Source organism: Ovis aries, chromosome 24 (genome assembly GCF_016772045.2).
Source record: "Ovis aries strain OAR_USU_Benz2616 breed Rambouillet chromosome 24, ARS-UI_Ramb_v3.0, whole genome shotgun sequence".
Taxonomy (NCBI): domain Eukaryota; kingdom Metazoa; phylum Chordata; class Mammalia; order Artiodactyla; family Bovidae; genus Ovis; species Ovis aries.
This window is the reverse complement of record NC_056077.1, coordinates 33,943,395-33,956,918: the sequence shown is the minus strand read 5'-3', so window position 1 is coordinate 33,956,918 and position 13,524 is coordinate 33,943,395. Positions and strand designations below refer to the sequence as shown.

The 13,524-nt window shown below is 54.4% G+C and overlaps 1 long non-coding RNA gene across 1 annotated transcript; it reads right to left on the bottom strand.

Moving 5' to 3' along the window:
• Positions 1–2,111: 2,111 nt before the first annotated feature.
• Positions 2,112–13,342, bottom strand: LOC114110587 (uncharacterized). The gene is made up of 4 exons (XR_003586850.3): positions 10,465–13,342; positions 4,419–4,511; positions 3,002–3,672; positions 2,112–2,358 (listed from the first exon to the last, which is right to left on the bottom strand). It is a non-coding gene; the product is annotated as an uncharacterized LOC114110587 (long non-coding RNA).
• Between the last annotated feature and the right edge of the window lie 182 nt (positions 13,343–13,524).

Below are 13,524 nucleotides of genomic sequence, written 5' to 3'. Positions count from 1 at the left end.
CATGAGATTTTCCAGGCAAGAATACTGGAGTGGGTTGCTATTTCCTTCTCTGGGGGATCTTCCTGACCCAGGGATAGAACCCACATCTCCTGCATTGGTAGGTGGATTCTTTATCACTGAGCCACGAGGGAAGCCCATATATCCACAGGGAGACCTTTTTGAGAAGAGACAGGCTCTGCCCTGGGATGTCTCAGTCTGAGGCAGATAATCACACATACTGGGAGCAGATGTCACACCAAGGAACAAAAATGGCCCCTGTACTCAGGTGCTGGGGATTCCAGGGGCGATTGGAGAGGTAATTTTGCAGCTGGTTCTTGTTACATGGACACCTGTGCTGAGATACCACAATTTCGTGTGTTTTCTGAGATGGAGCCTAAGGCCAGGAAAACGATTAGGTGCAGGAGGCACCTAAGGAGGCAGTGAGAACAAGGGTGGTGGCATCTTAGAATCTTGTGATTCTTGGCCCTGGGCCGGTTAAAACCCGATCTGTCCTTTCTCTCCTCAGCAGCAAGGTTGGGGTCCCCCCGCCACCCTCGTTCGGCATCCCCTCCACCTCTGCCTCCCTCATGAGCCTTTTAAACTGGCCAACTGAGAAACCAAACTGGTTCAGGCCCAGCGGGTCAGACTCACCCACCCCCGGGTCTGGCTGAGTCTGTGAGCTGGTCTACAGGCGCACCTGGGGGCTGTTTGGCTGTGAGTGGTGGAGGCGGGCTGGGCCCTGGCGGCTCTGGGGGTTGCCGCCGGTGGGGAGGGTGTATTTATCTCTGGGTGGGGAGGTTTGGGTTTGGGTTTAGCCCGCGGGTGTGTGTCTGTGTGGGTTTGTTTGTGTTTGTGTGAGAGGGTGTGTGTTTCTCTCCCAGGGTGCCCACAGTTCCGGGCAGGGTCTGTCCCTCCCTGTGGGTGACGGCGACGGCAGGAGACCTGAGGTAAGAGTGGCCGGGGTGGGGTGGAGCCGTGTCCTCTAGGCCTGGCCTGGTTGGCTGCTTTGGGGTAATTCCCAGGCTCTGGGGTGTCATGAGCCTGGGAGGGAGGCATGAGTCACTCCTCCCCTCCCACTGCCCTAGAGAAACTTCTTCCCTGTCCCCGGGGCCAGGTTTCGCCAGAAGCCATAAAGAGGCCTGCGCAAGCCTCTTCCGTTTTCAGGTAGGTGGCTGAAACCTAGCCCGGGGGCTGCCTCGGAGCTGAAACGAGGGCGCCGCCCAGAAAGGACACAGGGCTGGACCCACCCCTCCGGCTCTCCCGGGTCTTTTCTGTGTCCTGAATATTCGGTCCCACTCCCGTAGGCCCGCCGCTCACTGAGCCCTCCCCTCACTGAGCTCCTCCCTCACGGAGCCCCCTCCCCTCACTGAGCCCCCTCCCCTCACTGAGCCCCCTCTCTTCACTGAGGCCCTCCCCTCACTGAGCCCCCTCCCCTCACTGGGCCCCCTCTCCTCACTGAGGCCCCTCCCCTCACTGAGCCCCCTCCCCTCACTGAGCCCCCTCCCCTCACTGAGGCCCCTCTCCTCACTGAGCCCCCTCCCCTCACTGAGCCCCCTCCCCTCACTGAGCCCCCTCCCCTCACTGAGGCCCCTCTCCTCACTGAGGCCCTCCCCTCACTGAGCCCCCTCTCCTCACTGAGCCCCCTCCCCTCACTGAGCCCCCTCCCTCACTGAGGCCCCTCCCCTCACTGAGCCCCCTCCCCTCACTGAGGCCCCTCTCCTCACTGAGGCCCCTCCCCTCACTGAGCCCCCTCCCCTCACTGAGGCCCCTCTCCTCACTGAGCCCCCTCCCCTCACTGAGGCCCCTCTCCTCACTGAGCCCCCTCCCCTCACTGAGGCCCCTCCCCTCACTGAGCCCCCTCCCCTCACTGAGCCCCCTCCCCTCACTGAGCCCCCTCCCCTCACTGAGGCCCCTCCCCTCAGTGAGGCCCCTCCCTCAGTGAGGCCCCTCCCCTCACTGAGCCCCCTCCCCTCAGTGAGGCCCCTCCCCTCAGTGAGCCCCCTCCCCTCAGTGAGCCCCCTCCCCTCAGTGAGGCCCCTCCCCTCAGTGAGGCCCCTCCCCTCACTGAGGCCCCTCCCCTCACTGAGGCCCCTCCCCTCACTGAGGCCCCTCTCCTCACTGAGGCCCCTCCCCTCACGAGGACCCCTCCCCTCACGAGGACCCCTGCCCTCACGAGGACCCCTCTCCGAGTCCACTCTCTGCACCTCGTCTGGTCATCACGCTCTTTCTCCCTGGGGGGCCACGGGCGTAATCGGGGGCGGGCGGGGCTCAGGGCAGCGATGGGTTGCGCCTGTGCCAGCTTGTCTTCCGTCTGGCTGGCTCTCCAACGCATCACGAACATGAGGGCCAGTGTTCCCGCCATCTTCCCAGGCCCAGGGGCTGGATGGAGAGGAGAGGAGACCAGGGGTCTGTGGCTGCCATCACCCTGGGGGGCTCCTGGACAGCCCCTGCCTCACCTCCCCTTTCTCTCCCCTCGCACAGGCACACGCTCACCTGCCTACTCGTCCTCCCCACACACACCACCCTCCTCCGTGGAGGGCCCGAGAGAAGTCTTCCTCCTCACTCCTGGGCCCCTGGTTCTCGGGTCGGTCGGAGTCCTTAGTCTAGGCGCCCCCACCCCATCCGACCCGACAGACCCCCGCGCGGCACCTGGGCTTTCCCCGGGGACTTAGAGGCGGGCTGCAGTAACGCCCGGCTCCACTGGGGGGCCCTCCTCTGCTGCTGGGGCCGCAGCCGTTCATCAGGTATGGGCTACTCCCTGCCGGTGGACCTCACAGTCCTGCCCCGGATGGCCGCCTCCCCGGCCTCTGCCTCAGGGCCTCGGCCGCACTGGCTCTGCCCTCCGCAGACACTCAAGGGCGTCCACCTCAGGCCTGTCCAGCTGGACCCTCCCTGGGGAAGATGAACCTCTGCCATGCATACAGCACTGATCAGCTTTTATCGTCAGAGTGAAAAAAATCTGTAAATCCTAGTGGTTCACCATTGAGCCCCTTCCCTTCGCTGAACCCCAGCTTAGGGGTACCTTGCATGGCCCCATCACTTTTCTGATGGTCACAGCTCTTCATTCCTCCACCTTCTTTTGTGTGCGTGTCGATTCAAGCATGTCTGACTCAGGCTCCTCTGTCCATGGGATTCTCCAGGCCAGAGTACTGGAGTGGGTTGCCATACCCTCCTCCAGGGGATCTTCCTGACCTAGGGATCGAACTCGGATCTTTCACATCTCCTGCATTGGCAGGTGGCTTCTTTACCACTAGTGCCACCTGGGAAGCTTCCTTTGGCAGCTGGAATTTTTGAAATTCCCATCCACAGGGGGAGTATGCCTCAGAGGCTACAGTGGCCATAAGCAAACACATGGGGGCGACACCTGAGAGGGCCAGGCGCGGAGACGGACACAGCCATTGTGTCCCCCTCCACCCGACTACCCTCTTCTGGCATGTGGCACCACGTCCAGGGCATCTGTCTCCTGGCTGGGCATCCCAGCTCATTCTGGACAGGGGGTGGGGGGAGAGGAAGTTGCCTAGGACAGGCACCCTGAATTTCCACTATCCTGCTAGGTCCCCCCACTCTTTACCCCAGGCCTGCACCATCTGACCGCTCCTGCGGGTCCGGAGCAGGACTGGCAACCCTTGAAGACAGGACCTGACGGTTTCTGAGTTTCTCTCCAGCTCCAGCAAGCTCCGGGTTCAGTCACATCTTGAAAACAAACAAATTTGAGTAGTCTTAATGCTTGTTGCAGTGGTTACACACACTGTTGTGGTTTCAGACAGTTCTGGGTTCAAATCCTGCCTCCACGAGCTATGTGACCTGGTGGAAGTCACTTTAAATGCTCTAAGCTTTGGTTTCTACATTAGCAGACTGGGACGATATCCCCCTCCCTCCCCTTTTTCAATGTTTATTTTTCAAAGAAAAACAGCAGCAGCTAATTGGAAACCTATGTATTCTTCAATTCCAGTTTTGTTTAATTTAGAAATGATTTACTGATCCACTGTTCTAAACGCTCCTCTTTCCTCTTGAAATATTTATCTTTTACTTGTGTTGAATTCTTCAAAGGAGATTGTTTCAGCATATATCTCCAGGTACTTGCTTTGCTACTTTTACCAAATACATAAAGAAAAATAAAAATGCAAAATGCAATTCCATCATGCACTCTTGTACGCTAAGGGCTCCAATCATCAAAAATAGAAAAGAGGGGACTTCTCTGGTGGTTCAGAGACTAAGACTCTGCACCCCCTATGCAGAGGGACCTGGGTTCCATATCTAATCAGGGAACTAGATCCTACACGCTGTAACTAAGAGTTCACATGCTGCAACTGAAGATCCCACGTGCCGCAACTAAGACACGGACTAACCAAATAAATAAAAGCAAAATATTTTTTAAAAATAGACAAAGGAAAACTTTTTGGAACAGCCAGTTAAGTGAATTTAAAAAAAAGACTCACATGAATTTGGCTTTGTTGGGGCAGAAATCCATTCCTATTATCCATCACAGGGTTGTGCAGGGTAACAGAGGTTGTGTGGGGCCTTCCTGGCACCTGATAGACATTTGACAAGTGATCATTATTATTTTTGGAGCAGCTCTCCTGATAAATTGGGTTGGCCAAAAATTTCAATTTGGTTTTAAGTAAAAATAAAAGACATATTTTTGGGGACTTCCCTGGTGGTGTGGTGGCTAAGACTCTGAGCTCCCAATGCAGGGGGCCTGGATTCAGTCCCTGGTCGAGGAACTATATCCCATGTGCCTCAACTGAGACCTGGTGCAGCCAAATAAATAAATAATACATATTAAAAAAAAGACATAATTTTCATTTTCACCAAGAGCTTTATTAAGCAATGTAAAACTGTGGTGCTAGCGAAGACTCTTGAGAGTCCCTTGGACAGCAAGATCAGACCAGTCAGTCCTAAAGGAAATCTACCTTGAATATTCATTGGAAAGACTGATGCTGAGGTTGAAGGTCCAATACTTTGGCCACCTGATGGGAAGAGCCAACTCACTGGAAAAGACCCTGATGCTGGGAAAGATTGAAGGCAAGAGGAGAAGGGGGTGACAGAGAATGAGATGGCTGGATGGCATCACTGACTTGATGGACATGAGTTAGAGCAAATTCCAGATACTGAAGGAGAGGAAAACTTAGCGGAAAAGAGTGGGACACAACTTAGCAAGTGAGCGACAACAGTTCACTAACTGAACGAACATTTTGGCCAACCCAATAATTCACATACTATACAATCCAGTCATTTAAAGTGTATAATAAGGTGGTTGTTGGTCTATTCAGAGTTATGCAACCATAACCACAGTCAGTTTTAGAACATTTTCATCATACCGAAGAGCAACCCGTGCCCTCTATGACCCTACCCCACGTCCTCTCCAGCCCTAAGTCACCCATCTGTTTGCTGTCTCCCTAGATTTGCCTACTCTAGATGTTTCAGGTAAACAGAATCATGTACTATGTGACCTTTCTGTCTGACACTTGCATTTAGCGTGTTTTCAAGGTTCATTCACGTTGTAGCATATATCAGCACTTCATTCCTTTTTATGGCTGAAAAATAATTCCAGTGAATGAATATTGCCCACTTGGTTGATCAGTTCATCCTCTGATGGCCACTTGGGTTGTTTCCCCTTTGGCTATTGGAATCGTGCTGCTGTGAACATTCAGGTAGCTATTATTATTAATAATATAGATACTAGTATATAATACATTATCAATATATTGTGTTATTAATAATATATTGTTAATTAATAATAATATAATGAGGCCTGAGCTCCCCAGACTGTCCAGAGCACAGAGAAGGGAAAGAGCCGGGGTGAGGGGGTGTCATTTTGTGCCAGATTTATCCCAGAGGGAGGTCCCGGGCCACAGAGTTACATGGGATGGGCAGAGGGTCCACCTCCCCATCAGCAGGGAAGCCTGGTGTATACAGATATGATTCAGGATATGAATGTGGAGAAGGCTGGGCCAGACTTTAGTACAGGGGAAGGATTGTCGGTGCCTGGGTTATACTTCTGTGGGTGGGTTGGGGTTGGGAGCAAGTGGGTATGCAGGGTGAAGCCTGTAGGAGGCCAGCGAGGAGGATGAGGAAATAACGGCTGGTGTGAGTGTGTGTGAGTGATTATTGCCACGTCAGTTTGCCTTTGCTCTCTCCCCTTCCCCACTCCCAGCAGCAATAGGTCAGGCTTGGGACTGGAGTGGGGTGGAAAAAGAGTCAAGGTCCTCCTGAGCTTGACTTTGAGGGAAAGGCCAAGGTCAAGAAGAGCTGGGAGTTGGTATTCTGGACTGGGGACAGGAGGAATGGATGTGGGAGAGATTCCTCCATTGGGAAGCAATGACTATGGGGTGTGGGTGACTTGAGAGTGTGCCCTGTCAGATAGAAAGTTCCTACTGTGTGCTCCTACTGTGCATCCAGCACTGTTCACAGGATTCACCTTTAGTTGACGACTGTAAGGTTCCTGGCCAGTGATTTCTGATGCCTGGGTGTGGCCGGGGAGGTCACTGAGCCCCAGGCCCTGAAGGGGCCATCCACACTGGAGCTTGGAGGTTTCCAGGGCAACCAGTGCTTGGCCTTGACTTATGATTCAAGAAAGCATTTCTCTCGATGTCCTGGGATGTCTTGAGTTTCCCTGATCAGAGATGGAGCTGCAGGAAGATCTGAGGTTGAGAACATTTGCTTCCCATCGAAGAAATGTTAGCCAGCGTGGCAAAGAGCTGGAATGAGGTTGGTTAAAAGAAAATAAACACATGGGACACTTGGTGTACACACGCTTGGGGGGGGGCAGCTTCATGCCGATGTGTGTGGTCTGAGTGGGCCCTGGGGGTGGACAGCTGTGGGGTGATGCTGAGGGGCAGTGACACGAAGCCGGTGGCAGCTGGCCAGCGCCCCGGGCACCTGCAGTCCCTCAGCATCATCGGAGGGAGGCAGGGAGTGGACGGGCAGAGAAGGGAGGGTGGGACCGAGGGCCTTGCGTGAGCTCTCAGGCCCACGACAGAAGCTCAAACCATGCAGGTTAAGCCCTGCTATAAAAAGCACATTGAAAAGAAAAAAAAGTTCAAACTAACCACAAGCGTGGCTGCTCCCAGCTGATGGGGCAGGTCGGGGCCGGCTGCACCCTTCCCCAGGGCTAGACTGATCCAGAACTGGGAGCCAGCAGAGAATGAGGGCTGGGTCAGAGGGTATACCTGGCAGTAGCACAAAGATCTGCCCGATGAACTAGGCCCCAAGTGGGCCAGGGGTCAGGACCTGTGGGTGGCGTCTCCCCCATCCATGCCTGGAGGCGCTCGAACAGGAGGAAGGCTGGAGGGGCCAGAAGGCTGGAGGCTCCCAGGCCTTCTCGCCAGGAAGGGAGCACAATTACTATGATCACTGAGTCACCTGGGGCTGGGGCGCCACTCGTGATCCTTAGACTTCTGGTTTGGTCCCTGGCTTGTCACCACTGACTCACTGGCTACCTACCTGGGAGTACCCCGGTTGGCCTACTGGTTTCTCTCTTCATCTCAGTGTGTCATGGAAGCATAGATAGCTTTTTTGTAAGGTGGAGTCATCAGGTGTAAGCTGCCCAGGCTGCTGGGAGGGAAAACGTGCTAGGTTCCAGGGTCCTCTGGGGTCTCCATGGAGTTCTCATTTCATGTTCCAGAGGTCTCCACTGGAGGCATGAGGAGGAAGTGAGTCAAGGGGACCCCAGCCCATGGCTCTGTCCACTGGAGAGCTCAGTCTGTTTTGACCTGGGGCCAGCAGAGCTGCTGTGGGGTCAAGATGTCCCATAATGTCCTAAGGCTCCATCCATGTCTCTTTCCATCCAGTTAAGAAGTCACAGCTAGCTGGGCCTGCCCCTGACTGTCCATGACTCCCCTGAGCCTCCAAGCTTTGAGCTAGGTACTAGTGGTTTTTCCTGATGTGCCCAACTTGCCTTCCAGACTCCACAACCCCCCCAAAAGGCACCCCCCAGTCTCCCCTGATCCTCTTTTTAGAGAACTCTCTCCTTTCCATAGACTTCCACGTTTTTACTTGCCTTTCACAGCTCTTCTTTCCCCTTTTCCCTCCTCCAGGAAGTCTGCCTGGGGCCTCAAGATGCTGCTGACTGTGGCTCTTCCAGAGACCACACAGAGTGACTTCTCTGGGCTAGGGAATTGTCTGTGTAGATCAGGGGGTCTCAAAGTCAGTTGTCATTCATTTGCTCATTTGTGTCCGACTCTGGACTGCAGCACACCAGGGTTCCCTGTCCTTTACCATCTCCCGGAGTTTGCTCAAATTCATATCCATTGACCTCAGGGTCAGGCACCAGCTCAGTTCCCCACTGTTCTCAATATTCCTGTGGCCCTGGAATGTCACCTGAGTTCTTTGAGCCTTAGTTTTCTCATCTCTGAAATGCCCTACGTGGTTTTGTAGTGAGATATGATAACTTGTCATAATACTAAGGCACGTAGCCTACTGCCTGGCCCAACTCTTGCTGACCAGTGGGAAGAGAGACCTGGTTGGAAGGAGGGTTCTCTGGCTGGGGGGTCAGGGTGGGCAGGTATGGACTGGGCAGGACTGATCCCTCCAAAGGGTTATTGGGTCCTCAGGGATCCCCTGGCCTTTAGGTCCTCTTCTTCATCTGCCTCTGGAAGACAGAAATCTTACAACCAGGAGACAGGGGTTGCTCTGAAGTGAGGTAGGGGGAGCAGGAGGGAGGGATGGTGTGGGGTGCGGGGGAAGGAGTTCTCCTGTCCCTGCGATGGACCCCTCTGAGAAGTAGGGGACAGCTTGTGAAGAGCAGACATCAGGGTGGGACGGTGGGGATGGCTTCAGTCTTGCATAAATACGGGCTCTTTAAAACTGCCAGGCAGAAGCTCGACTCAGGAGGACTAATTTAATGGAAAGTAATTAAAAACCGCTGGCTCAGTGGTAAAGAAGCCACCTGCCAGGGCAGGAAGATGCAGGAGGGGCAGGTTACATCCCCGGGTGGGGAAGATCCCCTGGAGGAGGAAATGGCAACCTATTGCAGTATTCTTGCCTGGGGAATCCCATGGACAGAGGAGCCTGGCGGGCTACAGTCCCTGGGGTCGAAAAACAATTAAAAACTCATTTTCACCCTGTCTTTCAGTCTCCTCCCCTTCACAGAACCCTTCCCCGAATCTGAGCCCATCTCTCTCACCAAGCCCATTCAGAGCATTTGAAACCCCCACTCAGCCCCGCCTGGCTTGCATGCATTCTCTCTTTCTCTCTCTCTGAACCCATCTCCAATCCCACCCCACCCCTCATCTTTGCATCCTGTCCCCGGAAGTGCCAGCCTTGCCTGGACTATGGGACTGTAACCAGCAGCAAGGTCTTGCTTCTCCTCCTTGGAGATGCCACCCCACCCCTGCCTTCTCCCTCCACACACGTGGGGCCCAGCCTGGGGGCAGCACTGGCTCAGCCAGTCCGGCCAGGCTGGGCAGCTGGGCCTCTTGTGCAACCAGGCCTGTCATTACACCCTCCTGGGTCAACTGGGGAGGATGGCCACTGGTGTGGGCTGCCAGGCCGCAGGCGGAAGGACTACCCTCTCAACCGAGGGCCTGGCCTCCACTTCTGAGCCCAGAGCCTGTGGCTTTCTAGGGCCTGGGCTGGGCCCTCCAGACCCTTGTCAGGGCAGCCAGAAGAATCTCAGTGGACTAAGTGGGCCTTGATTCCCTGTTTTCACAGAGCCTCCCAGAGTCTCAGAGGGAGATGCTGTCGTCCTGCTTGCCTGGATGAGAAAATTGGGTGAGCGAGTTTGATTCTATTGTCCAGTATCACATAATTGGTAGTGACAGAGCTGGGACTCAACTGAAGGAGGGTTGAGGTCGTCTTAGGTGAGAGCTATGAAGGCACCACATTCTGCTCCCCGATTCCAGAAATACCAGCTGGGGACCCAGCCCTCCCAGACAGCGCTGGGCCTTCCCTGCTGAAATCTCCATCACTGCTAGAGCCATCAAGAGGTGGCCAGCGCACAGCGGTGGACGTGAACACCCGTTTGCTGAAAGCATCTAAGAGATCCTGCTTCCGGGACAATCCAGTGAGATGGTTCACAAGTGACTCAGTGACACAATCGTTATACTCACAGGGAATTAGGACGCCCCTTTGCAGATTATTTACTGAAGCTTAAACAAATTTTTAACTTAATGACATTGTCTGTGGTTAAAAAACAACAGGATCTTAACTTGTGTCCGTGGGCAGAGAAGTTAATGAACTCCTGCAAAAACAAGTCATTTAGAACCAACTTTCAGCTAGACTAATTTTTCAGCTGAGAGTGAAACTGCTTCTTTTTTCCTTCAAAAAAGCCATTTAGTTTTATACTGATCAAAACGTTATGTCTGGTAGGGGAAGAATAAACCTTTTTTTTTTTTTTCTTGGCTGAGCTGCACAGCATGTGGGATCTTAGTTCCCTCACCAGGGATCGAAACTGCACCCCTTACATTTGAAGCGTGGAGTCTTTAACCACTGGATCGCTAGGGAAGTCCCAAGAAGAATGATTTTAAGCTGACACTGACTTACTGGCTTTGGAGTTCCAGGTCCCAGAAGATGAGTGAAGGGGCCAAGACCTGGGTCTGCTCGACCTTCAGAGATTCTTCTGGATGCCTGGCAGGGGTCTGGCGGACCCGCACAGACCAGCGAGGAGCAAAGAAGGTTCAGAAGGCAGCAGAGAGCCTTAGGGTTGGATGAGACACTTTATCTGTCCCTTCCCCAGGGACACTCAGGGAGCTGGGCACGAGCACTGTGCACGCACGTGCGCCTGTGCGCTTGTGTGTGTTTGTGATCAAAGACTTGGCTGAGCCCCTGGGGACCCTGGTCTCAGAAGTCCTAGTGGAACCAGAGCTGAGGGGCTGTTGGTTTGGGACACGAACTTGGCTCTTTCCTCCTCAAGCTTTTCAGCTCACAAAGCATTTTCATATCCCCATCTTATTTCACATCTGGGGGAGGTGCTAACGCCTTCAGTTTTCAAAGAGAGGTGATGCTCAGATGTGGGGCTGGCTTCTCCCAAGGTCACAGGGCTGGTGAGAGGTTATGGGCAGGGATGGGTGAGACGATCTGGTTGGGAAAGAGGGTTATCATAGATTTAAAAAAACAGCATGTGGTGGCTCAGTGGTAAAGAACCCACCTGCCAAGGCAGAAGATGCGAGTTTGATCCCTGGGTTAGGAAGATCCCCTTGAGAAATAAATGGCCACCCACTCCAGTATTCTTGCCTGGAAAATCCCATGGACAGAGGAGCCTGGTGGGCTACAGTGCATGGGGTCACAAAAGAGTTGGACACGACCTGGCAACTCAACAAGTGTAAGATACAATTCTATTGGCATAAAATTAGTGTCTGTTGGGAGAAAGAAAAAGAAGTAAGTGTTAACCCTGCCCTCCCAGCCTCAAAAGCAAAAGTGGTGAATGGCAGACACATTATTAAAGTGTCACAGTGAAAGGTTGTCTAAGCTGTTGGGAGGACCAGGCTTGGGGAGCCGGAGTGGGTGTAGCAGAAGTGTTCTGGCTTCGCTGGTGTTTTTCCTTTTCCTGGGAGGGACCCAGCCAGTGTCTCCTGGCATAAATGAAGCATCAACAAATATCTCTCCAGCTCCACTCCATGTGCAGAGGGTTCATGGCTCCCCCAGGACTGGCTCCTGATTCTCTTTCATACCTGGGCACCTCCAGCTCTGCCTGAGCTCCCCCGCAGAGCCCCCCTACCAACTCCCCCTCACATCCCTCCTTCGCTGTGGGCTCGTCCTCTGCTTGGGGCTCTCCTGCAGCTGTCAACCCCTCTAGCTCTCAGCCCCTCCCCCACCTCTGATGTGCTTGGCTGAGCTGGGTAGGGAAGGACAGCTTCTTAGTCACTTCTGTTGGGCCACACGTAGAAAGTGCTAGGGCCTGTGTGCTTCCCCACCCCCACTCCTGCTTCTCCAAGTGCCAGCTGACGGTGTCCCAGAACAAGAGCCGGAAGTTGGCGGGGGCTGTCGTGGGGTGAATGAAGGTCTGCCCATCTGGCCAATTCACTCCTGTAGGCAGAAACCTTACAGAAGGGCTGGGAAGACCGACCCGCCCCGTGTTGGGCAAGCTCTCCCCCTCCCCAGCCCTCTCTGGGCCTCAGTTTACCCGTCTGTGCAGAGGCAGTAAGAGTCTTTGCCCAGTTCACTGATGGGCAGGCTGTGATGAGGTCATCCCAGAGAAGCACTTATCGTGCATCTCAAAGGGCAGTTATCTCTGTTGCTCAGTCCACAGCCTGTTTGTGTGCCGTTCCTCAAAGCCTTGTAAGGAAAATGCCAGCAAGGCGTGGTCCTGGCAGAAACCATCCCTGTTTGTGTTGCTGTGTGTGCTTGGGAGTGAGGGCGGGGGAGGGGAACCAGAATAATGCCTCCTGCCTTACTGAGCACCCAGTACGTGTCAAACCGGGCACTGAGCTCTGAGGTTGAATATCCTCAGGAGCCCCCAGAATCATCCAGCCCCAAGTCTGACGCCCTGGGGCGGAGGCTGGGTGTCTAATCTGACCCAGACAGTGTTGTTTGAGCTTCCTGAAAGAGAGCTTGCGTGACTTGGGTGGAAGCCTTCTGTGAGCTATCTGAAGCGTGCTGCTGGCCGGTGGAGCCCCCAGCCTTGTAGGGGAGACTGAAGTGTTTACAGCCAACCACAGTACAGGACTTCAGCTTCTCCATCAAGCTAGATGATCCCTGCCAGCCCTGCGGTTCCATGGGCCATCAGCACGCTTCAGATAGCTCACAGAAGGCTTCCACCCAAATCACGCAAGCTCTCTTTCAGGAAGCTCATGGAACACTGTCTGGGTTGGATTATACACCCAGCTGCCCCAGGGCGTCAGGCATGGGGCTGGATGATGCTGGGGGCTCGGGGACTAATGGGAGCCCTGGCGCCTGGGATGAGCTCCCCAGCACGTGGGGAGCTCTGCAGCACGTGGATCATGTGGGGTGCCCTTGATCCAGCCAGGATGAGCCCAGCCACCTCTCTCACCTCCATAATGGCTGCTTCTTTAGGTTCCCAAAGTCCTCTGCCCTGAATCAGGCCCTTCCTGGTCCTCTGCCCGCTTTCCTCTTCATTCTGTCTCCAGAGACTCCCCCTTCTTTTATTTATTCATTTTTTAAAATGTGGACCATTTAAAAATTCTTTGTTGAATTCATTACAATACTGCCTCTGTTTTATGTTAGGAGGCATGTGGGGTCTTAGCTCCCTGACCAGGGATCGAACCAGCACCCCCTGCATTGGGAAGGGATGTCTTAACCAGTGGACCACTGGAGAAGTCCCCCAGAGAGCCGCTCAGCCTGCATCCACTGCCTCCCTCTGTACACAGCCCAGGGCTCCGCAGTGCCCGAGGCAGAGATTTCTGGCTCTTTTGCTCCGGCCCCTCCCCCACACCCCCTGTCTCCGGTCAGACTGGATTCCTCTGAATCTGTTCTGGTTCCCAGAACTAGCTGCATTTCCCCACCTCGGGCACCTTTGTCCTTGCTGTCCCCTCTCTCTGTTCTCCTTCCCCTAGTTTGGCTGCCTTGCCCAACTCCAGGGGGACCCCTCCGTGGAGATTTCTGTCCTCAGAGGCCTCTGCTGCACAACCCAAGAATTCAGTGCCC